Source organism: Rana temporaria, chromosome 6, assembly GCF_905171775.1.
Source record: "Rana temporaria chromosome 6, aRanTem1.1, whole genome shotgun sequence".
Lineage (NCBI taxonomy): Eukaryota > Metazoa > Chordata > Amphibia > Anura > Ranidae > Rana > Rana temporaria.
In genome coordinates, this window is record NC_053494.1 from 143457101 (window position 1) to 143477427 (window position 20327).

Sequence of the window (20327 nt, forward strand, 5' to 3'; positions counted from 1 at the left end):
ACTGATTTTGCGGAGCAGCACCGATTCCCAACTTTTGGTGACTTCGGGGGCAAATTGATTAGACATCTGTGCATGAACCAGCACAGATGTCTCTGAAATCGCTCCCGAAGTCAGTCTGACATGCGGGTTTGAAATCGTGCGAGTTAAGCTGAGGCTCTCCAGATTTTGCACTCTCCAGTCTTAGTAAATCAACCCCAGTGTAAGACCCCTTTCACACTAAGGCCAGTTTCACTCTGAGGCGCTTTACAGGTGTTTTAGTGCTAAAAATAACGACTGCAAATCGCCTGTAAAGCACCTTTCCTGTCACTCCAGTGTGAAAGCCCAAGTGCTTTCACACTGGAGCGGTGCGCTAGCGAGACGTTAAAAAAAAAAAAAAAAGTCCTGCAAGCAGCATCTTTGGGGCCGATTAGGAGTGGTAAATTCACTGCTCCCAAAATGCTAAAAGTGGCGCTAAAACAACGGTAAAACGTCCAAAACGCAGTGACGTAAAGCACTATGACGAGCCGAGAAAAATTAAGTTCAATGCTTCCAAACATGCGTCAACTTGATTCTGAGCGTATTCTCCGTCGGAGTTCCATACAGACAAACGGAATTTCATAAGAAAAAAGAGACATGTTCTCTTTCAAGTCCATCGGAATTTCCGATTGAAAAACTCAGATGGGGCATACACACGGTCGGAATATCCTATGAAAAAATTCTGTCTGACTTTTTCCATCAGAAATTTCGATCATGTGTTTGAGGCATAACTGTTTCTGATTAGAAACCGACAGCGTGCTGAATCATATGCTACCACAGAGCTCAGAAAGGAGTGTGTGCAGTTAATGGCTGATTACCTTTGGGAATAGCAGGACTTTCCCCAGGCTTGACACACAGTTTGGTCAGAAGTCAGTTTAAATATCCGGGGCTCGGGAGCATTAAGAATGGTGCTGCTTGTCTAGTTGCCAAGGTGTGAGAGAAAAAAAAATGTCTGTTTGTTGGTGCTGGCAGCTTTTTTGTTTATTACACATTTTTGGGCAGCGCAGTACTATACCTTCTTTCTCCTTGTCTAGTTGCCAGCCAGACAGCAATGACGCTAGGGTTGACACCTCATCCCTTTAAACCCAAACACATATGAATTACACAGGTTCTAAGGCAAATTTAATGCAGATAGGGCACTAAGGGAGTTTAATTACCACCTTAATCATCCACAGAATAGGTGTAATTAATGTGTGTTTGGGTTTAAAGGGATGATGTGGCAACACTAAATGACACTTAAGAGAGTTCTAGTGTATGTGCATGCAGCAATGTCTCTGACAGCTACTCTCAGATGAGCTTATATTGAGCTAAGGGCCTCCTTTCTGCCCACAATGACAGCCCTGGGTGCCTGAGCAGCCAATCATTTTATTACATTTTGTAATGCAGTATAGTGCGTTATCCATTTTAGTCTGAGTCACGTCTCACTAGACATGTGCACACTGAAATATTTTGTTTCGGATTTTCGTTTTCGTCTGAAAAATTCATTAATTTAGTTACTCCCGAAATTCATTTTTATGAATTAAGGTAGAATCTGTCAATTAAAGGCTTATGGTGTCTGTCGAATGTTCTAAGAAGATTCGACTGAGCAGCTAAACTGTACGATGCCGCAATCATACATTTCCGGTTGAAAGTTTCACCTTCAAGCTATAGAAAAATTCTAATGTTGTATGACACTAGTAATAATTATATTTATGAATTCAACTAACATTCAAATTCTTCTATAGCCTATGGGCCGAGCATTTGACAGAAAATTTATGATTGCGGCGTCGTACAGTTTAGCTGCTTGTCGAATCTTGTTAGAACTTTCGACACACATCATAAGCCTTCAATGTCAGATTTGACGTTTGTATGTTTTTCGCTGCTTCGTCGAATCTTCGTCGTTCATGTCGAATGGTCTACCCCAACACTGTCTCTATAATGACAAATCTTTTCTCTCCGTGTCGAATCTTTCCTCTCTATGTAGAATAATCTCGGACTAATAGAGTTAAAGCGGGGGTTCACCCTTAGAGGGCACTTTTCCCCCTTAGATTCCTGCTCGTTTTTACTAGGGGAATCGGCTATTTATTTTAAAATATGTGCAGTACTTACCCGTTTACGAGATGCATCCTCTCCGTCGCTTCCGGGTATGGGCTTCGGGAATGGGCGTTCCGTCTTGATTGACAGGCTTCCGAGAGGCTTCCGACGGTCGCATCCATCGTGTCACGATTTTCCGAAAGAAGCCGAACGTCGGTGCGCAGGCGCAGTATAGAGCCGCACCGACGTTCGGCTTCTTTCGGCTACGAGTGACGCGATGGATGCGACCGTCGGAAGACTGTCAATCAAGAAGGAACGCCCGCTCCCGAAGACCCATACCCGGAAGCGACGGAAGAAGATGCAGCTCGAAAACGGGTAAGTACTGCTCATATTTTAATACAAATAGCCGATTCCCCTAGACCGAACGAGCAGGAAGCTAAGGGGAGAATTTTTTTTTTTTTACAAATGGGTGAACTCCCGCTTTAAGGTTAGGCACATTCGACCACAGGTTCAATAGACACAGATCGCTATTGTCAGCGTCATGTCAAATCTCCTATCTATATCGAACTGTTTCAGCAACGAAAGCGAAATGAAAGCATTTTTTTTATGTCGGAACTTTCGGATTTCGGATTCTGCATGTTCGTCTTTGTTAAAACGATAACGAAAATACCCCAAATTAGGAGGAAAATGCATTCGGACAAAAACCCTCATAATAAAAGTCCATGGTGCCGAAAACGTGCAATCTTGCCCCCTTTGAGGCACATTGCTTCTAAAAAGTAAGAAAAAAACACAAAATGGCACAAACTTCGTAAAAATCGCCTGAATACAATGGCCCGGATTCACAAAGCACTTACGCCGACGTATCTCGAGATACGCCGTCGTAAGTACAAATGTGCGCCGTCATATCTATGCGTCGAAGCAGAAACCAAGATACGCCTGAAAATAGGCTGCATCCGACCGATGTAACTTTCCTACGTCGGGGTATCGTGGGCGCATATTTACGCTGGCTCTCCCATTGATTTTCGATTCAAATATGCAAATGAGTGAAATACGGCGATTCACGAACGTAGTTGCGCCCGGCGCATAATACACGCGGTTTGCGTAAGACTTAAGTCCGGCGTAAAGTTATTCCCCATATAGGAGGCGCAACTCATGCAAAGGTATGGACCAGGGAACACAGCCGTCGTATTTTACGTCGTTTACGTAGTTCGTAAATATGGCTAGGCGTAGGTTACGTTCACGTCGTAGGCAGTGATTCAACGTATCTTAGGCAGTTGTTTTGACGTGATTCTGAGCATGCGCACTGGGATGCGGCCACGGGATGGCGCATGCGCCGTACATTTTTCGTATCTTTATGACGCTCAATCCATGATTTACATGGGGTCACGCCTCATTTGCATGGCTCACGCCCACTTCCACTTACGACGAGTTACGACTAAGAAACCCAGCGTAGATTTGGAGGCAAGTGCTTTGTGAATCCAGTGCTTGCCTCTGTGCGCTGCATCGGCGTAGCGTATATTAGATACGCTACGCCCGCATAAATATGAGCCGATGTCTGTGAATGCGGGCCAATATGTTCAAGTGTAAATATAGCCTAAATAAAAACCTTTCTCAGTTCAAACTGACATCAATCACCAAATGAACGCTGCAAGACTATGACATAGAAGTTACTCTTGTATCCATCATGTAAGGCTTCGTACACACGACCGAGGAACTCGGCGGGCGAAACACAACGTTTTCCTCGTCGAGTTCTTGTTAGGCTTGTCGAGGAACTCGACAAGCCAATTTTCTCCATTCCCGTCGAGCAAAAAGAGAACATGCTCTCTTTTTGGCTCGTCGAATTCCTCGACAGTTTCCTCGCTGAAAAATGTAAACACGACCGGTTTCCTCGGCGAAAATAATCTCCTACCAAGTTTCTTGATGGATTCTGCCGAGGAAAACGGTCGTGTGTACGAGGCCTAAGTCTGTGCTATTGGGAAACTGCTGTTATTTATGAAAAGGGATGTGTTTTAAATTGCTATAATGCTTGCAACATTGTGCTCCTCTAAAATGCATGCGATACAATTGTATATATTTATTTGATCTGTTTTTGAAAAGAATATGATCTAAATTCAGCAAAGAAAATGGATACTTTTGCCCTGGACAGCCCTGGAACATACAAGAGATCTGCATGTCCCAGATTTACCTTCTAAGTGTCATTTTCTTTCTATACATCAAGCCAGATTTTCAGACTGAAAGCTTTGCGGTTGCTGAAGGTCAGCTCCAATCTTTCCATAACTGTTCTGATTACCCATTGTCTCTCACAATAAAATCGTATAGGCTTCACTCTGGTGATTGAATGATGTCTAGACATCCTGCTTTAGGATATTGCAGGCCTAGCCTTGTCTCAGTGGTAGTATTTTAAAAAAAAGAAGATACTATGGCGCATTGTGTGTGTGTGTGTGTGTGTATGGGGGGGGGGGGGCTTTATTTTCTCACATTCCAAAGCAAAAGTTGCTGTTTAATAAAGTCTGTACTGAATATATGTTTTGCATGGGAATTTCATGGGCTGTTGTATATCAAGTGGTGACCATAACATGCTGAACTGTTACAGTGTGCGCCTGTAGGAATTAAACTGTGTTGACTTCATTGTTGTGCTAGCGGTATGTACAATGATTTTCATTACAACAACTTATTTCATATGTGGCTCTTTGGCGTGGTTTTCCCAATTATATGAACCTCTTGTAACATATTTTTCTGGCGACATAAGTTTAATAAAGGGCTGCAAATGGGGGGGGGGGGGAATACACAATCACAAGACCCTGCACTAGTACACAACTGATAGAGATCCACTCTTCTCTTTTGAAAGAAAACATTTTATTTTCTGTTGATCGGTTATAATTGATTACAGTAGGTAGCCCATACTGTTTATAAGCAAATCAAGAACCGCTGAAAAGTTAGTTCATTATTATTAGGGTTGTCCCGATACCAATTTTTTAGGACCGAGTACAAGTACCGATCCTTTTTTTCATGTACTCACTGATACCCGATTACCGATACTTTTTTTTAATGTCATGTGACAGTTTTCAAACCACAATACAGACTAATAATATGAAGAATGCTCCTTACATTGGTGATCAGTGGGAAGAATGCTACTTACATTGGTGGTCAGTGGGAAGGATGTCCCTTAGGCCTCATACACAGGATAGGATAGCCAGAGAACAACGGTCTGAACGGTTTTCATCGGTTAAAACCGATCGTGTGTGGGCCCCATAGGTTAGTTAACCTTCGGTTAAAAAAAATAGGAACTTGCTTTAAAATTGAACCGATGGACGCCTAACCCAGTGTTTCTCAAGTCCAGTCCTCAAGGCGCACCAACAGGTCATGTTTTCAGGATTTCCCTCAGATGAAATGGCTGTGGTAATTACTAAGGCAGTGAAACTGATTAAATCCCCTGTGCAAAATGATGGAAAGCCTGAAAACATGACCTGTTGGGTGGAGTTGAAAAACACTGGCCTAACCGATAGGTCAAAACTGATTGTTAGTATGCAAAAGCATCGATTAAAAACCTGCGCATGCTCAGAATCAAGTCGACGCATGCTTGGAAGCATTGAACTTCGTTTTTTTCAGCACGTCGTTGTGTTTTACATCACCGCGTTCTGACACGATCGGTTATTTAACCTATGGTGTGTAGGCGTGACGGACCATCAGTCAGCTTCATCAGTTAACCTAAGACAACGGTCCTTCAGACCGTTGTCCTCTGGCTATCCTATCGTGTGTACGAGGCCTTACATTGGTGGTCAGTGATAAGAATGTTCCTTACATTGGTGGTCAGTGGGAAGAATGCCCATTTACAGATAGCGAAAACATTCTTCTTATTCATCAGAGAAAGACGCCCCCCCCCCCCCCCCAAGCTCTCCCCTCCCCCTGGGCCATTCTCAGTGGTTAATACTACTTATCAAAACTCCCTCCCCTCCAGCATCGAAACAAACAGGCAGGAGAGTCAGGGGGAGCACATCCAGCAAAATACCAGGGTGACAAGCAGAGAAAGACACACAAACATTGGATCATAAGGAGGGAGGAAGGAATACAAGTCTGTGTGCATGTCACAATTCAATTTTACTTACCCCCCTGAGGACTCGCTCTGTTCTCCGCCCCCCGTCCCTCTCTCCCCCACCTGCTCTCCGCCCCCCGCCCCTCTTTCCGCTGGGTCACCGCCCCGCTCTCTGTCCGCTCTCCCATCAAAGGTATCGGGAGAAATGCTTGGTATCGGACCGATACTAGTATCGGTATCGGGACAACCCTAATTTTTATATTAACGCATGTGGCATTATTGTCCATAGAAGAGATTGTAAGCATATTGACAAGGGGGGTTCAATGGTTGTTTAAACAACAATGTGATTATGTAACTCACAAGAAATTCTAAGCATGTTAACCACTTTAGCCCCGGAGGATTAGGCTGCCCAATGACCGGGCCATTTTTAACTGACAATTGTGCGGTCGTGTGATGTGGCTTCCAAACAAATGTTTGGAGAATAATGGACAATATCTGAATAAAGATAGAGGCATTCTTACAAAAAAGCAGGCAAATACACTGTCAGAGGGAGAACTGTGATCTCTGTCAAAAGTTAATAAATACGTTATATAGCATGCATGTCATCATGAAGAAAATAAAACATATGATGCTAGGTTACTTATGCTAATTGTCTCTAAATGTTGCTTTTTTTAAAAAAAAGAATTGTATTATATAGAAATGATTGCACAAAAAGGTTGGCCTTTAATCGAAAAGGAAGAGTGATCAGACCCGGCAATAAACTTGATTGAACTTTTGAGAGAAAGAAAACATAAAGTGATCAGATCTATGATAATTTAATGTTTATTGATATGTGTATGACCACTATAAGAAAATTGGATTTTTATAGGTTGTGGTTTTTGACGAAAACCTCTGATCATTAAAGTGGGTCTAAAGCCTAAACCTGTTCCTACCTTGCATTTCTGGCATTAGGGTAAAAAAAAAATGTTTATGTAAAAGTATTCCCCACCTCACCCCTGCACTGGTTGATTTACTAAAACTATAGCATGAAAAATCTGGTGCAGCCCTACATAGAAACCAATCAGCTTCCAGGTTTTATTGTCAAATCCTAATTGAACAAGCTAAAGTTAGAAGCTGATTGGCTAATATGCACAGCTGCACCATATTTTGCACTCTCCAGTTTTAGTAAATAAACCCCTCTGTGTCTGTGTACACAGGCAGCATGGCGCAGGATCAAGCATGCAGGTGTGCCATGATGGAAAGTGGTTTCCTATGGTGGCACACTGAGAAGAGGTTTAAGTGAGGAGCATCTGCAGGGACCCGTAAAGAGGAGGTTCAGGGCCACTTTGTGTAATTCCATTGCACAGAGCTGGTAAATATAAACCTGCTTGTTATTTTAAAAAAGTTAGCATTTACAACCCCTTTAAAGGGGTTCTAAAGCCTCAAGGTTTTTCACCTTAAAGTGGTTGTAAACCCACTATTTGGACTTTTACCTACAGGTAAGCCTACAACAAGGCTTACCTGTAGGTAAGGAGAATATCTCCTAAACCTGCACGGTTTAGGAGATATTACCCCCGCAATGCGGGCGGCGCATGCGCAGGGGGGACTCCACGGCTGAAGGACCGGCATCGCCGGACCCTGCCGATTTTAAATCTCCCGCGCGCACGCGCGGGAGTGACGTCATCGCCGCTCCAGCCAATCACAGCGCTGGAGCGGCGATACCCGGAAGACACGCCGGAGCAAGATGACATCCTGCTCGGCGTGGACCAGGTAAGTGGTACACACCTCGTTCCGAGGTAAGTATTTCATAATAGGCTAGTATGCGATGCATACTAGCCTATTATGCCTTTTGCATTGCAGGTTTGGGGGAAAAAAAAAAGTTTATGCGGTTTACAACCGCTTTAATGCATTCTATTGTGAAAAAAACCTTCTGTGTTGCAGCTGCCCCCCAGATCCCCCCCCCACCCTTTTTTTCTTACCTGAGCCTGATCCGATCCAGTGACAGCCCCAGCCGCTGTCTCTCTCCTTATAGGACAGATTAATAGCAGCAGGAGCCATTGGCTCCCGCTGCTGTCAATCAAATCCAGTGACAATTGGAATAGAGTTTGGAACCAAGGGGAACCCAAAGAGCCAAAAAAATGGGGGGCAAGAGGACTATACCGGTACTATGAAGAGAAGTAAACTCAGGAGGTAGGAAAAAATTCAAAGATATATATCAATTTATTAACATAGTATCAAAAAAACATAATCATAAAAAACATCAGGACAATAATACAGAACACAACAATACATATATTGCGGGACCAACCAGACTGGTCACCGGGCTACAGTAGTCCCCGAGGGGAGAGTCGGGGTGAAAGTGGAGGTTGCACAAGACAAGGTCTCAACTAGTTTCGCGACTAAGTCGCTTCGTCAGGAGAAATCTAAAAGTAATACATAGTTGTTAGCACAAAGGACTAAATATACATATAGATAAACATGCATAGGCCAAACATGTGTCAACAAGTGCGTAATTAAATTACAATAATAGATAAACGTTAGTTAGGGGAACAAGCGCTGTGTGGCTTACCTATGAAGAGAACACCCAATCGCCTGGAAGTCACAGCCGCTCGTAGGAAGATCTCCCACGATGACCAAGGGGGACAACTGCGGTGGTGAACCTGTTTAACTGTATACATAGGCATATTGTGAGTGAAGCCTGCATTTGTATGTAACAAGGTGAAAGTGAGGACGTGTCACCGTGAGGATTGTGCAAAGATATATTAGTAGAAAGAAATATAAAAATGTGAAGAGAGAAGAGGAAACCTTTAATGCCAGAAAGGAAGTGAGAGGAAGAGTGGGGGAAAGGGAGGGGGGAAAGGGAGGGGGGAAGGAGGCTTGGGGGGGGGGGTGATGAAGGGGAAGGGAGGGGGATGGTGGTGGGGGAGGAAGAGGGGAAGAAAGAAAGTGTTGGGGCAGGGGAGGGAGAAGACGGAAGGGGAGAAAGGAAGAAGCAGAAGAGGGCAGAAGTTGGGGTGGAGGTAGAAAAAAGGGGAGGAGGGGAAACAGGAGGGAGGGGATGGTTAAGGGGGGGTTGTCTGCCTGGGATGCTGATCCAGTGGTTTATATTTATGGTTGTCAAATTTTCAGACGGGAAAAGTTCTTGTCAAAAATTCTGATCATCTGTATGCAATTCCGACACACAAAAAAAACATGCATGCTCTGAATCAATTTGACGCATGCTCGGAAGCATTGAACTTAATTTTTCTCGGCTCGTTGTAGTGTTGTACGTCACCACGTTCTTGACGGTCTGAATTTTGTTTGACCGTGTGTATGCAACACAAGTTTGAGACAAAATTCCGTCAGAAAAAAATTCACGGTTTTCTTGTCGGAATGTCGGATTGTGTGTACGCGGCATTAGAGTAGGCCCATGCAGTGAGGTACTGCAATTAAGGTTAAAGGAGCCTGAGGAACCTGTGGTCAGGGAGGCCATTGCCAACAGTGGATGATGCTTTGTGAAGCTGAAGCCCCTGCGTGGGAAACCCTATGTTAAAGTGACCGTATTTATCGGCGTATAACCCACGCAGGCACAGTTTACCCTCTATTTTAAAGGTAAAAAAGTGAGTGTTATACGCCAATAAATACAGTACTTTTTCCTTTTAATAAAAGTGGGCTACCAAGCCATTAACTTTAGTTAAAGTCTGCCATGGACTCACTGTACAAACACATCTACTGGGAGAGCTAAGCACCCCCTATCACAATGGTAAAACAGTGGAAATTAGCTCTATTATCCACAAGGATATGTTTAGATTTTTTTCATACAGTGCAATTGCAGTGCATTTTAGATGTATTTTATATGCATTACCCTTCAGCTTATTCAAAATGTTCCTCGCTGCAAACATGCCGCAAACAAAAATGTTTTTGAATGCAGTTCACCAAACTTCATATATGTAAGAGATTGTTCACACCATGTTTGTTGAGCTGCGCTATTCATAGATCAACACAGGATTCACACAAGGTTACATGGGAAGCAAGTGTTGTCTATGTGCCCTGTTCACAGCATACATGTGCAGTATTGTGCATTGCACAAAAATGCAGCGCAGCACAACTCACATTGAGTTGCATGAAGTTTAATTTTGTGACTCCTCAGGAAAGGTTAAGGGCCGGTTCATACCAGAACGCATTGGGGGTTATTTACGAAAGGGAAATCCACTTTGCACTGAAAGTGCACTTGGAAGTGCAGTCGCTGTAAATCTGAAATGAGGGGAAACTATGCTGATTTTATCATCCAATCATGTGCAAGCTAAAATGCTGTTTATTTTCCTTGCATGTCCCCCTTGGATCTACAGCAACTGTACAGTAAAACCTTGGTTTGAGAGTAACTTGGTTTGAGAGCGTTTTGCAAGATGAGAAAAATGTTTTAATACATTTTGCCTTGATATACAAGCAATGTCTTGATATTAGTAGTGTCATGTCACAACTGAGTATAAAAGAGAAGAGAGGAGCCTCTAAGTGTAGCAATATGGTTACATTTAATGAAGGTGCAACATTTAGCAACTTATTGCTACACTTAAGCCTCATACACACAATCGGACTTCAAACAAACTTTTCCGTGGATTTTTGTCCGAAGGGAGTTGGCCGGGCACACCTATAGCATACACACGGCAGGACTTTTGTGCAATCTTTCCCAAAACTTTCCCAACATCACGTGGTTTTTCTGCTCTTTTCTGCTCTTTTCTGCCACCCTTTGGTCAACTTCTGCTATTGTTGGTTGATTTTAACATTGGTTCTGGGCATGCGTATTTGTACTTCGGACAAAAGTCCGATGGATTTCTGTACACACGATAGGACTTTGCACCGTAGGACTTTTGTTGCCGAAAAGTTTGTCCGTTTGCAGAGCGAACTTTTGTCTGATGAAAACCGAAAAAGTTTGTCTGATGGAGAGTACACACGGTAGGATTTTTTTGAAAGCTTGCTGATTTTGAAGTTTGTTGTCAAAAAGTACTACTGTGTGTATGGGGCTTAAGAGGCGCCTCTCTTCTCTTTTATACCCTGTAAAAAAAATGCTTTGATATACAAGTGCTTTGGATTACAAGCATGTTTCTGGAACGAATTATGCTTGCAAACCAAGGTTTTACTGTACTTCCAAATGCACTTTCAGTGCACTTTCAGTGCACTTTCAAGTGCACTTTGCACTTGTTGTTTGCACTTGTAGTGCAAAGTGAATTTCCCTTTAGTAAATAACCCCCATTGTGGGAAAACTGCGATCCAAGTGCATTTCTTGCACGCATTCAAAATGCACTGGCATTTTGCAATCTGCTGTGAGTGTCAATACATTTTAACAGCACCCAAAATGCAGATTACAAACTCAGGCCCGGATTCACAAAGCACTTGCGCCGACGTATCTCGAGATACGCCATGTAAGTGCAAATATGCGCCATCGTATCTGCGTGGTGCCCACAAAGCTAGATAGCCTGAAAATAGGCTTCATCCGACCGACGTAACTTGACTACGCCGGGGTAGAGTGGGCGCATATTTACGCTGGACGTATTTGGCGCTCCCATTGATTTTCTATTCACATATGCAAATGAGGGAGATCCGCCGATTCACGAACGTACGCCCGTCCGACGCAGTGCGCGTAAAGTCATACGTCCGGCGCAAAGTTATGCCCCATAAAGGAGGTGTAACTCAGCAGCATCCATGCAAAGGGAACACAAGCCGACGTATTTTACGTAGTTTACGAAGGACGTGAATATGACTAGGCGTAGGTTACGTTCGCGCTGTAGGCAGTGATCCGGCGTATCTTAGGGAGTAGTTCTGACGTGATTGTGAGCATGTGCACTGGGATGCGCCCACGGGACGGCGCATGCGCAGTTGGCGAATCGTATCTGTCTGGCGCTCGGCCCATCATTTGCATGGGGTCACGCCTCATTAGCATGGTTCACACCCACTTCCACTTACGCCGACTTATACCTGAGAAACCCAGCGCAGATTTGGGAGGAAGTGCTTTGTGAATCCAGTGCTTGCCTCTCTGCGCTGCGTCGGCGTAGCGTAAAGGAGATACGCTGCGGCATAAATATGCGCCAGTGTCTGTGAATCCGGGCCTCAGTGTTCATGGGCACCAGGTGGCATGGTGCCACAGTACCATTGGATTCGATGTGGTGCATTTTTCAAAAGTAGTTCATACACTAATTTTTGTGCCTTCTAGTGTAATTTGCATCCCATTCCAGTGAATAGATCACAAAATTGTATTGCAGGAATCGCACAGGAATGCAGATTTTGGTGTGAAACTGGTCCTAAAGTTTAACTCCACCTTTTGCAACATGTTACATCCATATTTAACATGGTTCTAAGCAACTCAACCTTCCCCCTAGAACAACCCTTTCCCCAATGGCAGCATGCAAGGGTTATTCCCCCCAGCAGCAACTGTCACTTTTGAAATTGGTTTAACCGTGGGGGCTTTGTCTGCACAGCTATGGCATTCATTCTCAAAGATCTGTAAATGAATGAACTACAAGTCCCATTTGCACTGTGACAGTTGTTCAATGAGAATAGTTTCTTATAGTCCATTGACCATTCCTCCAGCTCACGACTGAAATCCTGTACCTCGGTATGACCAGGGAGCTGGGGGGGGGGGGGTAGAGCCTGCAGGAGCCTGGCATTGCAACCCTCAATTTACTGATTACAGGTGCAATGCTTTGCAGGCTCCTGTTAAAAAATAAATACATTTACTTGCAAAAATATGTGCAAATATAACTTTTTTAAAGATGAACATAGCCTTTAGAAAAATTGAACAGTGTAGTGCAACATATTGCACCCTCCCCCCTCACACCGCCCTACAAAATGCACACTAGTACGCATGTTTGTGTGCGAGCTGGGGGTAAACAAGCCCTATATGTAGCTTTAGGGTCCTTTCACACGGAGCGGACTGTTTTTGTGTCCGCCCCGTGTGTGTCCGTCGGCTCAGCGGGGATCATCCGTAATCCCCGCTGAGCTGTCGGCGGACAGGGCGGTCCCCGCACACTGTGCAGAGACCGCCCTGTCTTTCCTCCGCTCTCCCCTATGGGGAATCGGATGAATACGGACCGTCTGTCCGTATTCATCCGATCCGATCCGCCGGACGGAAGAAAAATAGGGTTTTCTTCTGTCCGAAAAACTGGATCTTTACGGACACTGATCTTTGCGGACGTTAGCGGATGCATCATCCGCTAACGTCTACAACCCCACGTCTACGTCCACGTCTACAATCCCATAGGGATGCATCACAAGTCCGTAAACGGACTTGTAAAAAACGGACGAACATGTGAAAGGGGCCTATGATGTAGTAAATGGTACCTAAATCACAAACATGTTAAAGTACCACGTTGGTTTACAAGCCTGTATTTTGTAATAAAATGTTACTTTATTTCCATTTTAGAAATGATGCCAGGGTTGCAAGTCTTGTATAGGTGAATTTAGTGATCACATCTTGAAACAATTGGTGCAATAGTCTGTAAACAGAAAACGCAACAAAAGCCTGAATACATGAGAGGTGAAATGCAGCTTCTAAAGAGGCTGTGATGAATGAGCTGAATGTGTCCATCCTGCATCTTTCCCACTGGAATCCATGTGGTTAAAGCCTTTGGCCAAAATGAGATCTGTGCCGTTAGACGGTGCTGCCTGACTCTCTCGGGTGCTGTGACAGCCTAATATTAATGAACTGCAAGAGTGTGGAGCTGTACAGCCGCAGTGACACATCTCACAATGCAGACACTTGCTATGACAAACCTGAGCGCTGACAGTAATGGGAGTGTTTAGTGAAGAGAAAGGATGTCTCTAATAGAGATGCCACTGTTGACAACGAGCCGCTGCCATACAAGTCACAAGCCAATTATATATTTTCTTCTTCTTTTGGAGCAGAATCTTCTGACTCTGGCTCCATATCTGGGATGAGCACACAACACATTATTCAAAAAAGACTGTCCTAGAAATGTGCTGGTCGCATTTTCTGCCCTTCTCATCCTGAAATACTGAGCTATAAAATAGCAAGCAGCTTTTCTCAAACAACTTTTTTCTTTTTTTTTCTTTTTGGGTAAATGAGCTTTCACACGTTTTAATATTTACATGTCAATTGAAGCAATTAGATTATTCTCTAAAATGTTTTAGTTTGTATTTTAATTTCAGAGACTCAATCACTGTATATTTTTTTTGTACTATTGCTCTTCATTATATATTTTTTTTACGATTCATCTTTATTATATCTCTGTGTGTATTTGTATAGTTCCACATTTATGCCATGACACATATTGCGTTGCTTTTTAATTCTTGATGGGCCTTCAATGCATGTCTATGAGACAACAAACTTTATTTACACTTACATGCATGGTGGGCATTGAAAATAAATTGCAACACACAGCATATTTAAAAGTGGTTGTAAACCTCAGTCATGGAACCTGAGCAAAGCATATATATATCTGTAGTGTTTATTTAAATTATTTTTTATTCAATTAAAGAAAAGAAAAGAAAAGGGGCCAACAGAGTATTCTTGGAATGGACTAACATCTCAAATATGACATAATACAAACAAACATTTTTTAAAGGTGTATCTCTAAAGCCTCGTACACACGATAGGTTAACCAGAGGACAACGGTCTGAAGGACCGTTGTCATAGGTTAACCGATGAAGCTGACTGATGGTCCGTCACGCCTACACATCATAGGTTAAATAACCGATTGTGTCAGAACGTGTTGACGTAAAACACAACGACGTGCTGAAAAAAACGAAGTTCAATCCTTCCAAGCATGCGTCGACTCGATTCTGAGCATGTGTGGGTTTTTAACCGATGGTCGTGCCTACTAACGATTGGTTTTGACCTATCGGTTACCAATCCATAGGTTGATTTTAAAGCAAGTTGTCTTTTTTTTAACCTATGGTTAAATAACCTATGGGGCCCACACACGATCGGTTTTGACCGATGAAAATGGTCCTTCAGACCGTTGTCCTCTGGTTAACCTATCGTGTGTACAAGGCCTTAGGATTCCATCAAAATAGCAATGTGCATTGAGTTTCTTCCCCATTGAGGAGGAAAGATATGGTGCGAGAGGTGGGAGACCCCACATCCAGATAAGAGCACTCCTAATAGTATTCCCTGCTTAAAAAAAAAGGGGGAGAAAGGAAAATAATCATAAAGTTCTAATCCTTACTCCCCTAATCTCCCACTCTCCTACCCACTTGTCCTTCCCCTTCATCATTCCCAAATCCCTGTGTTTGTGATGTGACAACACCAACAAGAAAAAGGAAAATGTTGGTGCCAAAATCTATGTGTGATAATTTAGGAGGGTGAAACTTGGGAAAGTTTTACACTCCCTTGTAGTGTTTACTTATCTCTCTCTAAAGCTCTAAGTGTTTCTTCTCTCTGGTGCTTTGTTCCTCTGTTATTAGCATGAGTCACTTCTGATAAGTTTTCCTGACACATGAGATACAATTTGTGCCGGGGGGGGGGGGGGCCTTAGCAGACTCAGCTTGTCTATTCAGAACACAGTTCTTCTGCTGTGTGGAGGGGGTGTGTATCTTGTGTCTTCCCACTTTTTGATGGATTTTAAAGGATGCTTTATACTGTAGAAAGCAACAGGAGGTGCCAATTTTATTTTTGGTTATTCCTGTTTCAACACACAAAGATGGACAGGAACAACTAAAAATGGTGCAGGAAGAGATTAAGGAAGATGTCCCTGCTGGTTCTGCCGCAGCCCACCAAGCTCAATTTTATATTAAAATATAATTTTGGGTAGGTTGATCCTTTAAAAAAAATATTATACAGTTTTTTCTTTTTGCATTATGGTGCATTATTTATTTATATAATGTCATCTTAACTGTTTTAACACAAGTGTGTGATATAACACAACAACTGAAGATCAAAAAACCTTTAGAAAAAAAACATTGCAACACATGACTTATAATGAACCCTCTGTTTAAAAATGTATATTAAAGCACTTAAATGTTTAAAACTGGAAAAACTGATAAACTAATAAGATTCATATATGTTCAATAACTATGTGGCAAACTTTAAAATTTTACTTTACTGGAGTCAGTTGGGGAAAAATATGATATGTGCGCTAGATACAGCTAAAATTAAAAATTAGAGCAGACTGAAACCTCAATTTCGGCATTGAATTTTTCTCTTTATTTCCTGTTTCTGATGTGTGATCTTTGCGGTACTGTAAATCATATGAGAAAATGCATAGTTACAGTAAAGTAATTGCCCATATTCCCACTTGCATCAATTTGATAAAGGCCTTCTACCTTGAGGTTTTCAAAGCTTTATGCTGCCTGAAGCAAAAGTTTTGCATGAATCCCTCAGACAAGGACAAATGTATACACACACACACCACACACATACCTTAGTAGTTGTATTAATAGTTATTGGTCGCCAGTTGTATTTATTACCTTTATTCATTATTTAAACAAAGCTTGGAATATATGTTGTTTATTAATTTGAACAGACCCAGAAAATGGACTTAAGCTATCTAATTCGGAAGAAGACAAGTATGCAGCACAAGTCATACACTAGGACAATGGTTCCCCAACCAGTGATTAGGGAGTTGCTAGTGCTGCTCTATTACCTCATGTTTCTCTCAGCTGACTCTAAAAACATGCTGAGTACCTGTCTGTCAAAACATCTGCTGTGCTATATGGTATACTTATGCACAAGATCAAGCAGGATTTATCTAATTTATATGCAAGATGGTGGGTAATTAGTAGTTGGCATTACATACACCACTGTCACATAAAACAGAGTCTGTTGTGAGTCCACCAATAGCAGTAACCTTCTAATCCCTGTATGGGGACGCCATGTACCTAACAGATTGTGCATAAATATTTATCACAATGGACCTGCGTAATAAGGCTGTAAATAGCCAAACACACCATACTTGTTCTAATTCACTTAGGACACTACTCATCTCTTTCGCCATCATTTTCCAAATGGGATAATGTGGACTTTACAGTTATATCTATTATAAAACTTTTTTTCTAACATAGACCACCTTGATAATTCTATGTCCAGGCTGTAGCGATTTATGTATAAAAATCTAGAACAGATAACATACGCTTAATATGCACTCAGTTGTAAAATGTGTTCTAAATTCATGAGTCCTATGCTTGTTGTCATACCCTGACTGTATCTAAAGGATAGGGGGCCATATTCACAGCAGAGATACGACAGAGTATCTCAGATACTCCGTCGTATCTCTCAGAGTATCTATGCAAATGATTGATAGAATCAGTTACGCATAGATATCCCTAAGATCCGACAGGTGTAATTGTTTTACACTGTCGGATCTTAGGATGCAATACCGCGGCCGCCGCTGGGGGGAGTTTGTGTCGTAAACCAGCGTCGGGTATGCAAATTAGTAGTTACGGCGATCCACGACGGTTTTCCGCGTTCGCTATGTCGCTGCTAGTCTAGTTTACCGTCGCAAAGTTAGTCGTCGTTTTAGGTGCCCTAACTTTACACAGCACACGTATGTGCTGTATAAAGTATGGCCGTCGTTCCCGCATCGAAATTTAAAATTGTTTCCTTCTTGCGTAAGACGTCCGGGAATACGGAAGTACGCTACGCACGTCGCCCTTCGAAAAAATTACGTCACTTCGCGCAAAGCACGGCGGGAAATTCAAAAGGGAGCATGCGCAGTAGGGGGCCTAATTTAAATGGCACACGCCCCTTTGAATTACGTGGGCTTATGGAAGTTTTCTTGCAAGTGCTTTGTGAATCAGGCACTTGCGATGAAAACTTGCGGCGGTGTAACGTATCTACGATACGTTACGCCGCCGCGATTCTACGTGAATCTGGCCCAGGATGTAAAAATGCAAAATGCAGTTTCTACCAATAGTATGAGATTTTATTTACAAAAGAAACCTATTCCAATTAAAATACAAAGATGACAAATAAATTAAGACTGAAATCTCAAAGGCTTCCTCGAAGTTAAAAGATAGAAAAGGAAAGTGAGGAGAAACATGGTGCAGCGCATGGTGTGGTATGTCACTTACGATTTATGACACAGGTTTACATGCACATTTCTTACCACCAGGCTTAGATGTGGGGGGTACAATCATTTATTTTTTTCATTCTTTTATCTTCTATTTTTATATGGTGGTCCTGCCAGTAGTGCACTACCTTCCTAGTACTCAAATGCTCTGGCAGGGCTGTTTTATAATTCAATACATTAACTAATTGCAGTGCAATAATGCATTTGACATTGCACATTAACATGAGTTCCATTAAGGCACATCGTTATGACTGGATGGCCAATGCATCTCAACAGATGACACCTGAGGCATTTTTTTTCTAACAGTGCACCACAGCAAATGGTATAGTCATTGTAGTACATTGCATGATGCATAGCACTCTACTACACAATCCATTGGGTGCCACTGATAATAAATTGCACCCAAGGTTTTGCATATAGACCGGGTACATTGCTGTACTTTGTGGTAACATGTATTAAAGTGCACTTTACCAGAACACACAAGAGTGAATAGGTCCTCACTGTAATGTAATTCTTAAGCATGGCTGGACGTCGACATTGGATACAGCGCCTTGAGGCGATTTAGTTCGCATTTGTAGCGCTATACAAGTTACTCACTCACTCAATGTACAAGCAGCATTGTAACCTTCGCAGCAATTTACCTTACCTCCATAATATAAAGAGTGGTGGTCTGTAGTTCACTGAGCTAAACTGATCAGGGCTTATAGTACTGCTAATAGGCAATCAATTTGACATTGATGATTGCATTTGTGGGGAAAAGTAAAGTCGCTCACCCTGATGGACAGTGAAAATGTCCGAAGGTGTACCTAATTAGATGGCATGATCAACAAAAAAAAAGGCGTATAAGAGGCACCGGCGTATAAGATGACCCCCGACTTTTGGGGCATTATTTTACATGCAAAAGGTAGTCTTATACGCCGGAAAATACGGTACATATGTACACATGTAGTCACTGGTATCCCTGGTAAAAAGGAAATGCCTATGCATAACTAAATATATACAGTACATGCCACATTATTGCAGCTACAGAAATAATTTGCCTGGCTGTCCTGCTGACTTAGGTTTTCTTGTTTTTGGAGTCGCTTATCAAGAGAAAGAATACAGATAAGAAGTTCTGACTTCACTTTTTTGTTTGCTGCATGCTTGTTTCAGGTCAGTGATGATCAAAGCCAGTGACAATCTGGCCAATAACCTTTTTTAGGGGAAAAGTACTTTCAGGACATCCCTCTTAAACTTTTGCTTTATAGAATACATCCTACTGTTCAACCTTCACATTCCCTTGATTGATGTGACCTAATACACTTAGAGGGGTTGAGTGACTAAAGTTGGCCATAGATGAGGTTCGAATCTCCGGCTGTTAAGCAGAGGCAGGCCAGAGTTTCAAACCATGTATGGGCAAGCTGAATGTACCTAAGTTAATCGATCTTTCAATGTGGATGCAACCAGCCTGTCGGATTTGTCATGTGATTATTGCCAGTGGCTATAGCCTTTGGCAATAATCACAGCGTGTTCTCCCAGCTGGGATGGCTCCCCCCTGCTGGAAGAACACAATAGCTCCATGGGAGGAATTTACTGGCTGACTGTGCTGATGGGGGAATTGAGTGATTCATCTATGGCTGGCTTAAAGGAATAGAGGCTGTTTACCTAACATAGTGAATGGTCACTTAGCAGAATTGACGTAGGTGATTAAGGTGAAGCTTTGAATACAAAAGTATGAGGGAAATAAAAAAAATTCAGCATTGGTTATTCAAATTGAACAGTTTGGCCTTATGCACTAACACTCACTTTGCAAAGTGAACATACTACTGTTTAACCCCCAATTATTGGTTGAAGGAGAGAAAATGTAATATAGGATGTCCTAAATGAAAACTATGGGCCACAATCTCAGCCAAATGTCAGGTCATCTGTTTCTTTTCACAAAAGTAACATCAAAACCATCATGTTTTGATTATATTGTAGAGAATATTGAGAAACAAAGCACATCTTTATATACGAAAATAAGCTATTTCAAAAGTATCAGATCCACTTTAGATGATAAGGGTTGACTAATTTGAAGTTGACTCTATTTCTTCTACGGCTCTTTACAAAAACAATGTTATTACAAACAGGTAAGAGCCAGAAATGGAAATTATGCTGATACTCATAACATTAAGATAGTAGCGATTCTATTCTGCACAAGACTAAACTGATGTGACTGGCTGCTGTGGGCAATACTTCCTTTTTCACTACACTAGATTTTATACCGGTCCAAGAAATAAAGATTAGTTTGGTGGATGCCATAAAGT

General features: G+C 42.3%; 1 protein-coding gene across 1 annotated transcript in view; it reads left to right on the forward strand.

The window, feature by feature from the left end:
* The window catches only part of SPAG16 (sperm associated antigen 16), a 1251920-nt gene that overhangs the window by 1148181 nt on the left and 83412 nt on the right, over window positions 1-20327 (forward strand). The window lies entirely within an intron of this gene.